At 33.3% G+C, this 21,155-nt stretch overlaps 1 long non-coding RNA gene and 1 pseudogene across 1 annotated transcript; both read left to right on the top strand.

Annotated features, from left to right (window-relative positions):
* Positions 1-10,248: 10,248 nt before the first annotated feature.
* On the top strand, positions 10,249-10,878 carry LOC108213118 (uncharacterized). Its single transcript, XR_001805177.2, has 2 exons — positions 10,249-10,448; positions 10,546-10,878. It is a non-coding gene; the product is annotated as an uncharacterized LOC108213118 (long non-coding RNA).
* A 2,032-nt stretch (positions 10,879-12,910) lies between these two features.
* Positions 12,911-20,188, top strand: LOC108220657 (metalloendoproteinase 5-MMP-like; annotated as a pseudogene).
* The last annotated feature ends 967 nt before the right edge of the window (positions 20,189-21,155 follow it).

The following is a 21,155-nucleotide window of genomic DNA, read 5'->3' as shown; positions in this document are numbered from 1 at the left end:
TATTTCGCCGGCTACCGTGCTCGAAGTATGAGTGTGCTAGTATGTCCACCAAATTAGTCGAGGTGCACGCAAGCTGATCCGAACACCAATTTACTCCCTCAGTTCCTTTCATTTCTTTACAATTTCCTTTTTGGGTCGTCCCTCTCATTTCTTTACATATCAAAAATAGTAATCTTTTACTATATAAAATTCAATCACATCGTCTACTTTCACCCACTATCTCTACTTTATATCCACTTTATACATTAATTATTAACCGGTCCCACAACTTTACTTACTTTTTCTATTTTTATCTCTTCTTGGTCTCCGTGTTCCCATCAACGTAAACTATTGAGGGGACGGACGGAGTATAAAAAAAACTTATTCCTAAGCGTTAAGGTGACTCTTGCTGCCGCTTATCAGGATCGTCTAAACTTCTCTTTCGTAACCCTATTATGTAATCTCCCACAAGTCCCAGCTCTCATAGACACCAACATTTTAAATCCCCTATCACTTCTCCTCATCACCCTCTCATTCCTCTTACTTCTCGCCCTCCCGAATCTACTCGTTCCATGCACTCACCGGCTGCCATGCCGGCGACAGGAAACCCGGCCTCGCCAAACTCAAACAATACTTTAACTACTTCGGGTACTTGAATAAGTCCAGTTTCACAGATGACTTCGACAACGCGCTTGAGGCCGCTATCAAAACCTACCAGCTCAACTTCAATCTCTACTCCACCGAGAAGCTCGATGACGTGACGGTGAAGCAGATTCTTCAGTCACGGTGCGGCGTGGCCGATATAGTCAACGATACAACTACAATGACATCAAAATTTTCGATCCCGAAAAAATCGGGGGTCACGACGCAGATGCATTACTCGTTTTTCCCCGGATCGCCGCGGTGGGGATCGAGGAATGATGAGCTGACGTTTGCGTTTCTGCCGGAGAATCAGCTGGGGGATTCGGTGAAGGGGGTGTTCGTGACGGTGTTTGATCGGTGGGCGAAGATGACGCTGTTCACGTTTACTCAGACGACGTCGTATACTAAAACGGATATTAAGATAGGTTTCTACAGCCGTGATCATGGGGATGGGGAGCCGTTTGACGGCGTTTGAGGACGTTAGGGCACGCGTTTTCGCCCTATATATAATTATAGTAGGTTATATATTTATTCAGACCATCGTTTCTTGGTTTTGGAAGTTGCTGCCCTGACCAACTCTTCCCTTTTTTTCCTTTCTTTGTTGTCCTCCGCCTGTGACACACTGGCTATGGTCTTCTCATGGGATGCTTGCATGCAGTGGCGAATTCAGCTCTGAAAGTAAGGAATGTCGAATATAATATTTTGTAACGGTGACTAATTGATTTATGTTAACTCTTTACCGTTCACAACATAAACTGGTTTTACCGTTTCACAACATAAACAAGTTATGTCCACTTGATTAAAGGGTTAAATATCAAATAGGTCCTTGACTGCGTTTAAAAAACTCAAGTTGGCCACTCATTGCAAATTTGACTCAAATTGATCATCAATTACCTTGATTTGATCATTTCGTTAATGTTGATAGTTGAAATTACTCGAAATTGAAATATTGTAATATAGGAGGGTAGAACTTGTTATTGGATTCAATATGGTTGCTAAAACTTGCTATTTGATTCACGAAATCATGGTGAAAAATTCAAATCAAAACCAGATTTCATCATGATTTCATGAGGCGAATAATAAGTTTTAAGTAATCATATTAAAACCCAAAATAACCTTTACCCTCCTATGTTATAATTTTTCAATTTCGAGTGATTTCAATTTCGACATTAACATAATGATCAAATCAGGGTAATTGATGATCACTTTGAGTCAAATTTGTAATGAGTGATCTATTTGAGTTTTTTGAACGCAGTCAGTGACCTACTTGATATTTAACCCCTTGATTAAAATGTTCAATGCTAAAATGATAATACAGAAAATAAAATTTAATATTCATAATATGTAATTATTTACCGTTTCATGGATGTACCGTACCTGCACCCAGAAAATTTAATATCCATAAGTTTGATTGGAACGGATCCGAGACAATATATCCCTCCCCCTCTCTCTCTCCTTATGTTTGATTTGGTGCAGAAATGGTACGAGCAGAGTTGGGCGGTTTATGCTTGTGCAGTGAGTGCTATAGCCTCTTCTTGCTACTTTGTTGACAAGTACACAAATCTTGGTCAACCCACTTTGTCGGAGCTGATGGAAGAAATCAAAGTTCGACGTGTCTGGCTAGTATAACAATAATTAAGTATTTAGTTAATTAAAATAATATTATAAGAATCTTATGTAATCTTTTGGTAGATATTGCTTGAATCAAACAAGGGTGTTGGGCTTGAACATGAACTTGTGTAATATTAACGGTTTATGCAGTTTTAGCTTATTAATTATTTTAAGTTTTGTCGATATTTCTTTCCGTTTGATCCGTTTGATATGATAATGTTGGGTATGTATAACCTAGGTGAATGGATTTTGAACTTGGTAGCACAAAAAATTTTGTTGGTCTTTTTTGATAAAAGATGTGGGAAGTTACTATGTGGTAGCATATTAAATTGCACCAATTTTAATAGAATTTATTGAGTTTTGACAGGAATTCAAAATTTCACCAAAAATATGTAGTAAATTAAGAAATCTCAAATTATATAAAAGGAACCAACAAAGTGATAGTTTATATATATAAACTATCAAAACTAATAAAAACGACCCTCTTATTTGCCCGTCAATTGATTTCGATTGCTTTTAATCAAAAGTGATAACAAATCCCGTGAAAAACTTAACTGTAGATTAATTTTATAATTGACATTCTTGTCGAAAACATGCATATATATGGGTTGTCCTGGATTTTCATGAAATATATAGTTTGTCGAAGAGTCTAGAATCAAAGGTCATTCTTGTTCTGGGTTTATTGTTGATATAATAGTGTGTGGATTGTAGGTGGGGCTCCATAAGCCGGTCCATCAATTTTTTCAACTTACTTTTTTAGGGTACTTCTTGTATGGTCGGGGTGGTTGTATTTTTAAGGTAAGTAGAGGAATAAGCAAAAGGGCATATATTTGTCATACACTTTAGGTTAAAATTTTAGAATGAGAGTGCATATTTTGATGAGTTAGTATATACAGAAGAAATAGTACATACACAAGAAATAGAAGGTGGCGGAGGCACATTTAATATTATATATTATAATTCGTTGAAATCAAACTATATATCTCTTAGATAATATATTTTATACGATTAAATTATTCTTCCACAAACATATGAAAATATGTAATTTTGTTTGATGTGGAGGTACAACACAATTTTTTTTTGCAAATGGCGTGTTTAAAATATTTTAAGTGAATGCGTCTTATTATGTATCTAGGTCTCTAATATTTTTCTTATATTTTAAAATCATATCAAAATATTTTATCAATGGCATGCTTCTCTAACTAGAATAATTTTTTCATCTAAAACTTGTGCGAGTTTGAACACATGATTGAACTTTGTCAAACTCAGTACGAATTGGGCATCAAACATCATTTATGTGGGCTTCAGGATAGAAATACATGGATTATAATCCATAACAATGCTTATTCTAAGTTAAAATGACATGATCCAAGTATTTAAGTCTTTTAATTTCTGACTATTTATCCAAGTATTTAACTCTCATCGTATTGAATCAACTCAACCTTTTTTCCAAGATTCTTCGATATTCAATCTTTTTTTCCAGATTCATCAACTAAATCAATCAAACACGCTTCTAATATCTGTTTCACTTTTGAAAGACCCTTATATCATTATGATAAATCTAATCGAGGATGGATGAACAAGCTCCAGGGAGGGTTTTGGTTCTGAGGATGGAGATTTAGTATATCTCCGACCATTGAAACAGGGCTATGTCTATAAATAGCACCAAAACAGAACAACTAAACAAGTATGCCTTCTGTCGCCGCTAGTGCTGCTTCTCATTAGGTCGATTATGGAGTTTGTTGGGTATGGCGCTCAATGGCTTGTCATTAGTGGACGCATTCTGCCTCTTCCTTATTGGGCGGTATGTTCATCTTTCAATTTTAAATACATCCGTAACCAACACTGTTTTGCTTGAGATATTTTTTTAGTTTAATTTTTGAGATTTGTTGATTTGTTTGTTTTTAAGTTTAGTCTTTGTTTAGGTTGAAATTACTCGCGTCAATTGAATAAATTTGATCTTCATTTTGTACTTGATTAGATCTGTTTCTTTAGTCTTTTAATTGTATGTTACGAGACTAGGCTTGTTACGAGATAGAGAAATAACGGTGGTTTGATGGTGGTTCTGCGGTGGTATATGGTGGTGCAATTGTTGACTTAAAAATGGAGGACTTTTAATTTTAATTGTTTTTAAAAGGCATTGATTAGATTGTCTGATATGGATTTTATTTGAATTTGTCATAATTTTGTTTTATATTTTATATGTGGGGTTTTGTTTTGTGACTAATTTTGTCATGTATGAGTCATCATTATTGATGTTATATTTTGGCCTATCAAAGGCAATTAAGTGCAGTTAACTACCGTTTTATTAGTTTAGTAAACGTTGATTTAGATTTTAGTTTAAAATGGTATGTTGACTCGCTTGATTGGAGCTGAGTTTTGAATTTTGAATTTCGTTTCTCAATTAATTGCGAGTAAAGATATATGCTGCTTTAATTCTCATTGATTAGACTTAAATGCGATACGTTATTTGCGGCATTGATTGATGACTTTAATTGTACCATTTATGGGTGGCCATAATTGATGTCATATACTTTTTGGCCCAGTAAGAGGCGATTGGTGCCATTTTGTTAGCTTATTTATTATATTTAATTTGTTTCTTAAATTTTAATTATTATTTTGTTGGTTTTGAGTTTTATGTTTTAACATTAATTTTTTAATATTTATATTATTAATTATATTTTAGTAATTATTTAGCTTGTTATGTATCTAGCCAAAGGATCTCCCGTTGGTTATATATTTATTTTCTTTCTATTTTCTACTTATTTTCTTTCTATTTTTCTATTTAATTATTCATTCTTGTTATCTTCTTTTGACAATCTATATTATTTTAATAATTAAATTTTATTATTACTATTTTACCTGTTATTAATGGATCGTATTTGTTTCAGGTAGCGTGGTTGTACAAGCTGGAACGTTTTCTTTTCGGACATTAAGTTCTTATTGTCTAAACTTCCAGAGACATTTTCATGTCTTTCAGTTAGATAATAAGCTTTTTGAATGAAAGACGCTGCTTGGAGGATTGACGTATCGATGCGAGCAAGTGCTTTCTGTCAAAAAAAATAAAAATTCCTTAGTCATTATGTTATTATCCTTTTATATAATCAACGATATGATATCGTATGGTACGGTATTATCCTTGTATATAATTAATGATATGATATCGTATGATTTGGTCAGTCACGGTCTCATTGAATTATAAAATTAAAAATATATAAATATATTTATAGATATTTCTTAATAAATATTTATATAAAAACAAAGAAAAGCTAGATACCCCAAGAGATTATTCCAAAAAAATTTCACAAATGATGTGTCGAATCTTGATTGGTTACATTCATACCAAAATAATAATGAGACCCCCTTAGATTCATCAATCACCCAATAAGAACTTCCACATGTTTGTCACATCATTCTGTAAATAATTTTGGTGTAATCTTTTGGAGTACGTAACATTACCCTAAAAACAAAGCAAACCGAGGATCAAAAAAAATTCAAACTATATCATCTTAATAGTCGTAATATAATAATATTTTATAATATGAATGTTCTTAAAATAAAAATATCAACAATATAAAATAAATTTAATACTTTTATAAGACATTTGTATTTTATAATCGATAAATTAGATATATTATTAAAAATTTTGAAATCAATTATAATATAATTCTTAAAATAATATTTCCAATCTCACACAAAAAGTTCATATTAATTATAAAAACGAAAGAAAATAAGAATGTCGAAATAAATATAAATTAAATTCATGAAAATTTTTTTAGTTCACATCGATATAAAATTAGTGTTTCGTAGTTACAAAAACAAGCATCGAGTACCTTCCTTCGTTACACGGCTTCTTCTTAAACAAGTTGAACACTGTTGAGATTATTGAGATTTGAATTCAGAATTCAACATACTCAAGGATAAAAATGGATAATTTTAATTTTAGTTTATTTAAATTTTTATCATATATCAATTTCGACTTATATTTAATTCACCATATTCTTCATATAACATGTTTTGTAAAACGATAAATTTTATAGTGTTTTGATTGCAGAACATGCATGGTCTCCACTATTTCCAATAAAAAACGGTTTCCATAAAATTTTACTACATACAGATAAAATAAATAATTTAGTTAAAATTTAGTTAAAAAATTGTAGATGTCCCTCAAGAGAAGTAATCAGGGGATACGTCGTATGTGGATTTGGGCCAGGCGGCTAGAAATCTCAAATTGCTTTACATGTATACATGGTACATTTATCTGATTTCCTAGTTACTACCGATATGTTTAAGCATGAATAAAATAATCCGGTTTAATAGGTCTTCCATTTTTAAAGTTATATTTAAATTCAAGGATATTTGCCAAACATACTAACTTTTGGAAACTTATTACAAATATACTATCTTATCTAAAAAATTACAAATTTACTATTTTCTTAAACACATAATCAATTATATTGCAAAAATACTACCTTCTTCTCTCTCTCCAAACCACCACCACCCACCACCACCGCCGCCTCCAGCCACCACTGCCTTCAGCCGCCGCCGCCATCCACCACCGCCTCCAGCCCCACTCTCAATTTAACAATTTCGAACAGATAATAAGCACACAAGCAGCTGCATCATATTAATCAACATTCAAGTGTGATTTAAAATTGACCTAGCATCGGAAAACATGAAGATCTCGGAAGCGGCAGATCGGTGAGCATCGGAGATCGGATAGAAGATCGAAGCAGACACGCAGATCGATGAAATTGAAAGTAGGAGAGTGAGAAACCCTAGATATTTAGCCATGTCCAGGGATCCGAGATCGAAAATCTTCGATTTCTTGTAATCCCCCGTCGCTAGTAACAGATACTGGTTGAACAACGGGGAAATACGGTCGGATCTGAGCTTCCATCCGACATGCCTGGCGGTGCTCCAGCCCTACAAGTTAAATTGGGGAAGTTGCTGTTTTTTATGGTTGCTGGTAGTATTGGCCCCACAGGGTTACTATTTTTGTCATTTGCAACCACATGCAACTAATTATGTAGTGGAATATAATTTTTGATAGATTTTTCAAGGTTGCATTTGGTTGCATATGTGGTTGCTCGAAGTTGCATATGGTTGCATATGCAACACAAAGTATTTTTGCAAATAAGTTTCAGAGGATGGTATTTTTGCAAATTCTTTTAAAAAGTTACAGTATTTTTGCAAAAAGTTAAAAAATCTTGAATATTTGTGAAAAAACCCCTAAATTCAATTCTTCACTCTTTAAGATCTGATCAGAACTAAAAAAAAAATTGTAGGGAACTTGCACCAAAATTTCATCATTCAATTTAAATTCGATGTAGCATATTATATTAGGTTTGATATTTCTTGAATTTCTATATAAAATAAAATTGAGCGAAAATTATTAATCCTATACATACACCATCCTTGCATCTAGTTTTATGCTGTAAATAATATTTCTAACAAGTTAATTATATTTTATTATAATTTATAGATAATAATCATATTTTATAAGTAATAATCATATCCGATTTTTCTAATAGAATTATATCCTGTGACTAGATTGAGACTGTTTTTTTTAAGGAACTAGATTAAGACAAAATATGTGTAGTAAAATAATTGTGTTTGTATTAATTTGTCCAAATAAACAATAGTCAGGTCACTTAAAAAGATTGAGCCACTAAAAGAAATCGGGCTGGGCTCATGCATCTAAGATAAAAATACAATCAAACACCCTGGGATTGAGTTGCAAATATATATACACATTGTGTCAATATCCGTGTATTTGTAGAGATTTGTTGCTTAAATTGTTTGGTTGGTCTATAGGATACTGCTGTTTTTTTTTTTTTTGTCAATATCTACGTTGTTGCAATAATCTATCCACGAGAAGGAAGTGAATTTTTGATGGGCCTGTAATATAAATATTGGGCTAGCTAATGGTCAAGTCTATGACCTTGTTCTAGTTGATAGTGTTAACTTCTGAATTCTGATAGATCCTCTGCAGGAAGCATCCTTTTTTTCTTATTAGCACCAAATTATGTTTTAGGAAAATAAAAGTATGTTTAATTAATTGTGCTTGAGCCCCGTTTTGAAAATGGGCATGTCTATTCCTACACAATTTGTGCATAATATTGAATAGATTATATTTTTGCAATGATTCTCCGATTCAGAGGGTGAGAGTCGAGTATTGAATTAGTCTACCTGGTTGGTTGGTAAAATAATGAAGTTGCAAGACAATTAACAATAGTTTTTCATTTCCTTCTGTTTGAGTTATTATTTGTGTGTTTGAGTGTCTCGCCTTGTGTGATGTGTCTCGCTTAATGCGATGTGTTGGTTATGTTAAAAATGAATTTTACGGTATATCGGGAGATCTGGAAATCTCATGTCAACAACACTTTCGACAGATCTATAACTGGTGTCCGGCAGGTAGATAATTGGAATGTGTTTGGAATGGTAGTGAAAATCACTTGTGCTCATCTCTCACAAAAAGTTTTTGCAACTGAGTCCTCTGAACATTGTACTATCGATGAAATCAAGTGAGGGTCAATTGTGAAACTACTATTTATAGGAGCGATCCAGGCTGGATCGATCAGGAAACCATTATCTTCATTTTTAATTTTGAGAATATTTGTATTTAGTTAGTTAAGCAATCCGGAAACAAAACGGCTAACTATTTAGCTTGTATATTTGTTTTTCAACCTGATTGTATGATCAGTCGGGGATTTGTCCCGATTGAGTCTTTTTCGTATTAATGAAATCCGCTCTAAATTTGACAAAAAAAAAAACAATAATTGAGCTAGTAATTAATCGTAAACATGCGATCAATGTAGGTTTATGTAATTTGGAAATGATGAAATTGTACTCCGCTTATTTTTAATAGACTCTGATGATTTGTGACATTTTATTGACTTATGATATGCATTTTTAAATATTTTAATCAATTATTTTTTAATAATTTCTTTTTAGAAATAAAAATTTGTAATCAAAATTCTAATTAATAAATATATTAAAAATATAATTTTATTATCTAATCAATCCACATAAAAATACGTGTAACAAATCAATATCCAAGAGTAAAACGGAATAGCAAACATCACACCACAATTGACAACTATTTAATTAAACAGCTATGTTTCATCTAAAAGCAACTGGCTTAGGTAAGATGGCATTTGCTAAAAGTATAGTGCACCAACCTTATTTTGTACATTGTTTTATACTCTTTCCAGTTTCTTAAAATTAGTCCATTTTATCTATTTTAACTCGTCATATTGACTAAATATTAACTAAAATTTTATAATTATTTCTGTAAAATTTCTGAAATCTGAATATTAACTAAAATTTTCTAATTATTTCTGTAAAATTTCTGAAATCTGAACATTTTACAAAATAAATTATAAACTGTTATCTATATTTAAGTTAAAATTACAAGCAATTTGACCGATTAAAAATTAACTTTTAAAACGGAGGTGCGAGACAGTAATATGAATCAATGTTTTATAAAGATAAAATCTCAAAACTGAAATATCCACGAATCAGAGTAACTATGTACAGTACCAATCAGAGTAACTATTGTACGATGTCATTTGGAATATTGGCAGAGTAACTATTGTACGATGTCATTTGGAATATTGGCAAATATCCAGTCGACTTTCCCCCTCTTTCCTGCTCCTAATTTTGTACTCTCGTCCTTATCATTTTTTCAGAGTCTCTTTTTATTCCCTGCTTATCAAAAGAAAAAATTTAGTCAGAAATCTTGAAAAATAATAGTATATATTTTACAAGCAACATAATAAAAAACTTATTTTGTTTTTTATTTTCAGTTAAATGACATCACTTATATAACATTTCTTATAATTTTTTTATTTATCATATTTTAGTTATAGAACATGCATGGAATTGAAGATCTCCACGAGAATGGATTTATAAAAGAAATAAAATATTTGCACGGCCAGAATATTTTTTTTGTTTTACAAAGGCCTATGATATGACAGGAGTTATATGGGCTTGAAAATAAGGTGATGTTTGGGCCGGTCCACATAGAATCCGAAAATAACTAACCCTATCCTAGCAAAAGGGGAAAACGCCGCTGTTGATACAAATCTGGTGTTTAAAGAGACAAGGCAGAGAGATAAGACACAGAGAGAAAGATGTGGAGATGGATGAGGAAAGGGTCTCTGAACGAATGGAAGCCACTTTTTCGCAGATCAATGGAGAAAGCGGAGGAGGTAATCGCTGCTCTTGTCAATTGCTTTGTATGCATATGAATCTGTGCTGTATTGATCTGATGATTTTATGGATTTGTTGTTGTTGTTTGTGACATAGATTTATGTGAGCAATTGGTTCGATATCTTGGTCGTGAGGGGTGGCTTGGCTGTCACCATTGCCGCTTCAACTGCGAGGCACCGTAAGAATAAGAAGAATTCATAGATGCTGCTCGTACGATCTGCTTATATATTTATATTTATGTAAACACCAATGTTGTGAGTAATTATGTCTATTAGATGAACATGGCTGGAAGTAAACTACTTTTATTAGAACTCTGTCTTTTGTGGTGTTGATCTTACAACTCTTATCATGTTTGATCTGTTGGTTGTTGTTTATCTTCAAAAAGAAGAATATTGATTTTTAGCTCAGTAATTACTAATTTCGGATACAGTCCAGTGCCTATACGCTGCTTGTTAATTCTTTCTTGTTGATGATTTTTGCTAATCGGATACGCGTTTAGTTGTTTGCTTACTTTCTTGTTGGTCGGATACGGCTGAATATTTACAAAAATTGCCACTCCCGCACCCCCGTCCGGAAGTGCTTCGACACGCCACGTGGCGTATCCCGTACGCACCCCCACGCACTGAGTGCGTACGGGATACACAGTTCTTCCCTCCGGGGAAGAATCCCTGCTTTCTAGGTAATTACTAATTTCAGATACAGTCCAGTGCCTACTTTTGTAATTCAATCGGATACGCGTTTAGTTGTTTGCTTACTGCTTGTTAATTCTTTCTTGTTGATGATTTTTGCTGCTATTGAGAGTTTTTTGGATTTGTTCACTATGGCTTGTACTTGCCTATTTCACTCGTATCCTTTAAATTCCCAAATATTTGAAGAAGCTTGTGTTTTCACTTGGATCAGCTACAAGCCAACAATGATGAAAACCCGAGATGTATCTATCTTTCGATTAACAGCTTTCTTTAATATTTAGGCTCCCATGTGTTTGTGACGATAATCGAAATTGTGTACTTTGCTCTGATGCAATTTTATGCTTGTGAGTCTTATGAACACGTAAGTATGATAATCTCATTAAGTTGTCATATAGTTAATCTCATTAAGTTGTCATATAGTTTTGGCTGGATAGTCGGTAACTTCAGCCGACGGAAAAATCTTTTTGAGAATTAGCTTTTGAGAGATTAACAGAGGAACCATATGACTGCATGTATGTATGCGCTTTTGGTACAATTTTTGTTAGCTCTGTTTGATATGCACCGTAGCTCTGGTTGCATTGTGTTGACCAGTTCAAACGATTTTTTAGAAAGGTTCTGATTTGCTGGTTTTTTTAGAACACAAATATGGTTTTTGATTTGCTTTTTTTTTAAGAACATAAATATGGTTTTGATTTGCTGGCCTTTTGAAAGCTTAAATCTGCTTCTACATTCTAGATTAGTATAATTCTATCGTTGAATTGCTGATTTCTGTGTAAAAGACTTTTCTCTTCTCAATCCCTATGCATTGTCGGTTCAATCATAGATTTATCAAATCAGTAATTGTTTCTCAAAAGCTTCCAAGGATGACATGAATCGGGCTTGGATCCGATTTTGTACTAATTTATGTACTCCTTATGCTTATCATGTTTGATCTATTGGTTGGGCAATTATTGGTGCGAATTTGTACTAATTTATGTACTCCTTTATGCTGAGATGTTCAATTTTTTGTGCTATATTATGTCTCTAGATTAGAGTTCACTCATTTGTTCAGCTCATCTATTATGGTATCTCTGTTATTTTTTCTGAATTATTTTGTCTTATATTCAAAAGTACCACCAATGCTAGCTAATGAGCTCTTCAAACACGACACTTATGAGCTCAGAAGTTCGTAAGATTACAAATTTATAAACATGCCAAGGGCTCAACAGTTGACAAGAATGAGCTCAAAAGATTGATTAAGAATGCTGAAAATGTCCGGTTCAAGCAAAAGCAAGTATGAAATCTAGGCAAAGTAGGCTCAAGAGCTTGACACATACTCTTGCAGGGAAAAATTTTCTGGGGTAAGGCTAAGAGCGGGTTCAAAACTTCAAATCACAAAAAACAGCTTAAAAATCACACAGCAAAGTAAAAAGATTATAAACAAGCTAGCACTCTAATAGTATATGAAACCGGTGTAGGCAGATCCTCCTGATTGGTCTGTGTGTTTTTGTGTTTCCAGTTGCTTAGGTTATAACTTATAAGCACGAAACTACAGATTAAAACAACAATTCTTAAGCCAGAAGTTTAGGACTTCTCCTTCTAGTAATGTTCTTCCATATAAGAATCTTTGACGAGAGAAGCTGATTACATCTGCCACAACGGAAAACCATAGCAACTTTTACGGACCTTTCTTCAGTATAATCTAAATGAATCATTCATATTTGGTTGTAGACAGATGTTAGCAATGAGTTTAAGAATTGATGTTTTGTTCGGATCTGATCGAGGCCAAAGCAATGTTTCATCCTCACTTAGTATCGCCGGTTATAGCTGAGGCAATGGCTTATAAGGAAGCCTTGAGCTGGATGGAGGAAAAAGGATGGAATGAGGCCACTCTTGAGTCTGACTGCTATGTAGTTGTGCAAGCTGTCAGGAGCTGTGTTCCTATGAGATCATATCTCGGAGTAATTGTTGAAGGATGTCGTTCTATCCTTCAACGTCTAAACAAATCTAGTTTGTTCTTTGTTAAACGGTTTGCTAATATGGTAGCCCATCACTTAGCACGAGAATCATATTATTTGTCAGGTCGTAGTTTGGATAGGACCTCTTTGCCTATCTTGGTTCAAAATTGTACTCCATCCGTCCCATTTAATTCTATACGTTTCTTTTTCATTGTTCGACACGCATTTTAAGACACATGCAAAACATAGTTCTATAATCCTTTTTCAAAATTTTCTTTTTCTGTATAAAAATTTAACGTTTAAACTTTTATTCAGAAAAAGAAAATTTCAAAAAAAAACTTATCGAAACATGTTTTACGGATGTCTTAGAATGCGTGCCGAGTTTGCGTCCCCCTAGTATACAACCCAGGGGGACAGAGGGAGTATTGCTTTGGATTTGATTCCGTAATATAAATTCCAGCTTTTCGTAAAAAAAAAAAACCACTAGAGTTGTGTCAATTAGTTATTTTACTGGTGAAGGTAACTCGAAAATCTCAGGCCCCAGGGCCGTAGCACAGCAATCACACTCCTCAGGATTCAGGAATGTTATCAATTTATCAACAAAAAGTGGTCACTGGTCGCACCAATATAAAGCAATTACTCAACTCTCAGAAACACACGCTTTCATCTTTTGGTAGTTTGTTACATTATATCATGTGCTTCTATAGTTTTTTTATTATTATTATTTTGTACATTCGGTTGCAACATATTATCTTGGTATATTCAGTCCGATCTGTTGCATATGAATTGCATGTTCAGGTAATTTCGCTTCTAGGCCGTTGCAGGAGAATACTCGCAAACCCTACAGAGGAGGTTGAGTTTTGTTCACCTTTCAAGGTTAGTTTATTTGTTCAAAATACACGTCCCGATTTCAATATCATCATGATTTTTTTTATGTTTATCTTAATCTCGTATTACTTCAGTGCATGTCTTAACACCTGTTTGACTAATTAATTTAAGGACTTATTTTTGACTTATTCTTTTCTGGAAGTACTTATTTTTATAATTTTGTTAGATATAAACGTTAAAAAGAGGTTTAATATTTGTTATGTGGGGGAAAAATAAGGACTTATTTCAGAAAATATTTGTTATGTGGGGGGAAAAATAGGGCTTATTTCAAAAAAAAGTAGCGTTTGACGTATTTTTTTTCCAGAAATAAACCCTTATTTCTGAAAAATAAGTGTAGTCAACCGGCCCCTTAGTTTTTTAGAGTCTCGCTTCACAGCTGCTGCATTCAACTTTCCGATTGCCAACATCAAGAACGACAAGGTCAATTATACATGTAATAGGAAACGACGACAGATATACAGAAGTTTAGAAGGCTCACAATACAAGAGTTCTAACATTAATTTGATGAATAGAACCATAGTCCATATATTTTAACACTAATTTGCTAAAAATCTCCAGAACATTTAAAAGAAAAAAATGAGAAATCCCCGGAGAATTGAATAACTAAAGGAAACTTCACATGAATTTAAACTGCAGAGACGAAACTCAGTTTTGAGTTCCTGAGCACCGATGATGGAATGTTCCATGAGCCAATACATGGCAAATCCCTGCTTAAAGAACTTCGACATTAATAGTGTTGCTTAAAGAAAAATCAAATACATTTTTCTATAACCTAATTTTTTGGGAAAAATAAAAAATTCACTTTTCAGAAATGGAGAATTTAAATTTGTTTCTATTTTTCTTTGATGTCTTGATTTTTAAAGAAAGAATCCGAAATTGTTTGGATTATGTATACAGAATAATAAACACCTTATCTGAAATAGAATAGAAAATTGAAATAGAAAAGATTTTTGAATTTATAAAAAAGGATATCTCAAATTTATCTCTAATTTCCTTTCCAATATCCTAGTTCCTAAAAATATATTATTATTTTTTCTCATATAGGGTATAATATAAGTTTAAGAAAATAATAATTATAATATTTTCGTATAGAAAAATTAATTCAATTTTCTTAACATCGAATTTACAATTATTTTACTTATAAAAATAAATTAATAATAATTTCATGTCAAAATGATTATTTAATCTAGTAAAATATTAATATAAAAAGGTTTATTATCTTATTTATTAAATATACTTAACGATGTTAAAAAATAATAGAATATTTTGATTGAAATCCTAATATAAAGAAGGAAACCGTACGCTCTTCTCGGTCAGTTATGTATTGATTTCATATTTTCATGTATGAATTTCTTGCATAAACAATTTCTCTGATGAAAATTTTGATTGAATTGGCATGATGTTAGAAGTAGGTGTTTGTTGAAATTCGAATTGCTTTTAGAAAGAGGTGTAATTCTTAGTGGCATGTAATAACAATGTTCCTCTGGTTGCGAGTGAGCCGGAGGGCAGAGCTTGGATTAGGAGTTTGTTTATGTTCAAAAAGAAAGATACTCATTGATTCTTAGGTCACTAATTACTTTATCTTAACTAGTGATCGGATACAATGCAATGCCTACTCTTGTAATTCAGTTTGATTCGTATGGGTTTCTGATACCAGGAGGGGAGGTGGGTATGAAATGGAGGTATGGGGATCATTTTCATTTTTTTGAGTTTTTATTTTTATTTAAATAATTAAACATTAATATTTTATACAAAATTAAATCATTTATGTAAAAAACATATAATAATAACAATAATTTTAACATTTTTTTTTAATTAATATAAATTAATAACCTAATTTTTTATTAAATTGAATATACTGATTCCCCCACTCAACCAGATTCCCCCACTCAGCCAAACACATGATATCAGATATGATACCTCAAACCCATACCAGCTTAATCCGATTTCTCATTCTAACCCCATACCACTCCGCGAACCAAACGACCCCTTAAATGAGTAGTACTAGTGATCCCAAATTAGATCACAAAAATTGTTCCCAAATGATATGACATTTCTGATTTAGCAAAAAAGAGAGATTTTAATTGGTGTGGTTGGTGGAAATGCAGGGAGTCTATTTTATTATAACCAATTATACAACAACACGTGATTTTTGGAATATTTTTGGAAATAAATTCGGAAACTCTAGCGTTTTCCTTTTAAATTCACTTGAATAGTTTTCACTTGGATCAGCTACAAGCCTCCAATGACGGAAAGTGAAAACCTGAGATGTATCTATTTTTAGATTAACATCTTTCCTTAATATTTAGGCTCCCAGGTGTTTGCGAAGATTTTGAACTGAAATTGTGTAGTTCTTTGCTCTGATTTAAAATGATATGTTATTATTAATTGAAGTCGATATTAATGGGTTGTATTGGATTTATAAGGTGATAAGTGACGTGACATTTTACTACAGATCCCTGAAGGTTCGAAAGTTCGAAATTTATAGACAAGAGTTTTGTAACGTTGGAGTTTTTTTTTGTTTTTTTTTAGGTATGCCAACTCATATTATATCCAAGGGTTTTCATGGATTGGAGTTGCTCTAAACAAGGTTAGCTACCCAACCCTCTCTCCATCTTTTTAAACTTTTCTTATTTGGTTTGGACATGTTATTCAATACATGTTTTTATTGATAATATTTTTAATTTTGTATTAGTATTAATATAAAAATTTTACTGTATTAAAGTACTCATAAATACGAATCTAACATGATTACTCATGACCATATTTATTCTTATAAATTAAAAGTCAAAACATGAAAAATATTAACACGCGTAGGGGATAATATATATTCCATCTATACTAGTTATGTATGTTATGTTAGGTGTGGGCCTAATCTATTCAAGAGATGGAAGTGAATTCTTGATGGGCCTGTAATATACATATTGGGCCAGCTAATGGTCAAGTCTATGACCCTGTTCCAGTTGATACTGTCAACTGTCAAGTCTTGTTTTTGTAGAAATTCTGAGGATCGCAGGAAGCATCCTTTTTTTCTTATTAGCACCAAATTATGTTTAAGAAAATAAAAGTATGTTTAATCAATTGTGCTTGAGGTTTGAAAATGGGCATGTCTATTCCTACACAATTTGTGCATGATATTGAGTATTGAATCAGTCTACCTTGTTGGTAAAATAATGAAGTCGCAATACAATTAACAATGGTCCAATTTATAGGGTCTTACACTTCAATGCAAGTAATATTGTCTTGGAGAGTTAGTTGACATAGAACTCGTTATTAGTGGTAACCATGTAATTTTATCTAAATTTGGAAGAGATGAAATTGTATTTATTACACTTTGACTTTATCTAATTTTAATTGGAGACTAATGGAGTAGTACTCGTAGACATCACACGACAATTGACAACAATTTAATTAAACAGCTAGGTTTCATCTAAAAACAGCTGGTTTACGTAACATGACATTTGGTAAAAGTAGTCCCTCCATCCCAAACTAGATGAACTAGTTGACTTTGGACACGTAAATTAAGGTGCATTGACCGTTTATTTAAGAAATTTTTTAAAAAAATTTTCTTTTATAAATAAACTTTCATATTTGAATTTTTATTTACAAAAATAAAATTTTAAAAATAAATTATCTAGCTATACGGTCAATGAGTTTTAAAATACGTGTCCAAAGTCAACGAGCTCATTTAATTTGGGATGGAGGGAGTATAATGGAATAAACATTAAGGAAAATGCTAGGTATCCCACAAGGTGTTTTCAAATTTTACCCCCAAATCTAGTTGGCATTATTTGATTGATTTCATTCACTTTAATAATAATGGGACTCCTGCATATACATTCATCACCCAACCAAAAAAAACCACATGTCCTCGTAGTAAAAAAATTTATGAACAAATTTTGGGGTACCTAGCACTCCTCAGACATTAATCCCTTAATACTACTCCCTCCGTCCCTATTTAATTGTCCATTTTGCAAAAAACACACATCTTAAGGAGTATTAAATTGTAAAATTTGTTTCCATACTTGCTCATATTTATTGCACAGATGGGTGAGAGCAAATTATAAAGTCAAACATTGGAACTTGAAATTCAAGGGTATGTTTTGGAATAACTTATGAAAAAATGCATTATAATACCAAATAGGACAACTATTTAGGGACAATTTTTTTTTGCAAAGTGGACAACTAAAAAGGGACGGAGGGAGTAATCACTTTCTGAAGAGTTTTTTTCGGTAATACTTTTGCATCTCTACTTTCAATACAATTGTAATGATAAACTCTCATTATTTTTTTTCTAAATTGATCATTCTAAATACTAAGATTGACTATTTTCAATATTTATGAGTTAATTAGTCAAATTTTGTATTGGAAGTTGGTGCATTATATTTCATTCAAGACAATTTAATGTTAATAAAAATTTTAATGAAATCCTATTTTATACTTTTTCCCATTTCTTATTACTGGTTCATTTTACTATCTTAACTTGTCATATTGACTAAATTTCAATTAAAAGTGTATAACTGTTTCTATAAAATTTAAGAAATTCAAATTTTTTATTTAAATGTTCATTTAAACTAAATTTACAGTTAATTTGACCGGTCAAAAATGAGTTTTTAAAATAAAGGTGCAAGATAGTGATATGAATCCAATATTTTTTTGAGAAAAATGTTAAAATCTCGTAATTGAAATATTCACGAATCAGAGTAATGTATCCATCGCACGATATCATTTTGAATATTTTTAAATATCCAGTCATACTTTCCACCTCCTTCGTGCTCCTAATTTTGTACTGCTCAGTCCTCTATGATTCTCACACAATTTTTTATTTAACAAATATTTAAAAATTTATATAAAATATCATTTTAAAATTTATATTAAAAATAATTTATAAAACAAGACTTTATAAAATGGTGTGAGGCCTAGTCAAAAAATTAAAAAAACCTACTTCGACGCATGGAGTAATTAACTCGAATCATATGAATACATCTTATTCTGAAATATGAGAGTAAAAACGAATAAAACTAGACCAGCCAGTCGGCTCAAGTGGAACAACCTTGGTATTTTTGTTTTTGTTAAACCCCGATCCGTAAACACTTATTTCGCCGGCTACCGTGCTCGAAGTATGAGTGTGCTAGTATGTCCACCAAATTAGTCGAGGTGCACGCAAGCTGATCCGAACACCAATTTACTCCCTCAGTTCCTTTCATTTCTTTACAATTTCCTTTTTGGGTCGTCCCTCTCATTTCTTTACATATCAAAAATAATAATCTTCTACTATATAAAATTCAATCACATCATCTACTTTCACCCACTATCTCTACTTTATATCCACTTTATACATTAATTATTAACCGGTCCCACAACTTTACTTACTTTTTCTATTTTTATCTCTTCTTGGTCTCCGTGTTCCCATCAACGTAAACTATTGAGGGGACGGACGGAGTATAAAAAAAACTTATTCCTAAGCGTTAAGGTGACTCTTGCTGCCGCCTATCAGGATCGTCTAAAATTCTCTTTCGTAACCCTATTATGTAATCTCCCACAAGTCCCAGCTCTCATAGACACCAACATTTTAAATCCCCTATCACTTCTCCTCATCACCCTCTCATTCCCCTCACTTCTCGCCCTCCCGAATCTACTCGTTCCACGCACTCACCGGCTGCCACGCCGGCGACAGGAAACCCGGCCTCGCCAAACTCAAACAATACTTTAACTACTTCGGGTACTTGAATAAGTCCAGTTTCACAGATGACTTCGACAACGCGCTTGAGGCCACTATCAAAACCTACCAGCTCAATTTCAATCTCTACTCCACCGAGAAACTCGATGACGTGACGGTGAAGCAGATTCTTCAGTCACGGTGCGGCGTGGCCGATATAGTCAACGATACAACTACAATGACATCAAAATTTTCGATCCCGAAAAAATCGGGGGTCACGACGCAGATGCATTACTCGTTTTTCCCCGGATCGCCGCGGTGGGGATCGAGGAATGATGAGCTGACGTTTGCGTTTCTGCCGGAGAATCAGCTGGGGGATTCGGTGAAGGGGGTGTTCGTGACGGTGTTTGACCGGTGGGCGAAGATGACACTGTTCACGTTACTCAGACGACGTCGTATACTAAAACGGATATTAAGATAGGTTTCTACAGCCGTGATCATGGGATGGGGAGCCGTTTGACGGCGTTTTGGGGACGTTAGGGCACGCATTTTCGCCCTATATATAATTATAGTAGGTTATATATTTATTCAGACCATCATTTCTTGGTCTTTTGGAAGTTGCTGCCCTGACCAACTCTTCCCTTTTTTCCTTTCTTTGTTGTCATCCGCCTGTGACACACTGGCTATGGTCTTTTCATGGGATGCTTGCATGCAGTGGCGAATTCAGCTCTGAAAGTAAGGAGGGTCGAATATAATATTTTGTAACGGTGACTAATTGATTTTCCTTGAATCTTCATCTTTCTCGTGGATTTTCTGGGTTTTTCAAGCTTTCTTGAGGAGTTTTAATGGCGTATCGAAAGGCTGGGCGTCTTGCCAAGATGAATGCAGCTTCTCGAAGAGGTACTATCTCAATTCGCTCTCATTATACCTCTATTCAAGAATTGCTAAATGAGAGAACTGAGGATTATCCCACTCAAACCCATCTCGAGGCTTACAATTATAAGAATATATTTCATAAGCTTTCTAAAATTAAGAAATATCAGAAACTTTATAGCATTCCTGATTATATTGAGATAGGGCATCCTGGGGATAGTGTCCGCACTTGTCATTGGGATCCACATGTGTTGTGTATTTATTTAGAGACTTTGTATGCTGGTACCCGTCTCCCCTTTCATGACTTCATCATCAAACTCTTAGCTGATGTTAGAATTCACCCTTGTCAAATTAGTCCAAATGGGTGGAGGTGTATCAATGTTTTTATTGCCCTCTGTACCGAGAAGCAACTTCCTATAACGGTTGCCCTTTTTCGAAAAATCTTTCAATTTAAGAAGAGCCCTAGTTGTGGCTTTGTTTTGATCAACCAAAGACCCAACATGCCCCATATTTTCAACGGCCTTTCCCTTCCAAGTAGTAAGCCCAAATGGAAGGAACAATTTCTCACTTTAACTTGGAGGGATGGAGATTGGGGTACTCTTTTTAGGAAGAGCTTCAGCCCAGTCAGAGACGGGCATCCTGATGATATTGAGCTCACTG

This window comes from Daucus carota, chromosome 1, assembly GCF_001625215.2.
Source record: "Daucus carota subsp. sativus chromosome 1, DH1 v3.0, whole genome shotgun sequence".
Taxonomy (NCBI): domain Eukaryota; kingdom Viridiplantae; phylum Streptophyta; class Magnoliopsida; order Apiales; family Apiaceae; genus Daucus; species Daucus carota.
Note: the sequence above shows the minus strand (reverse complement) of the source record. Positions and strands in the feature narration are given on the sequence as shown.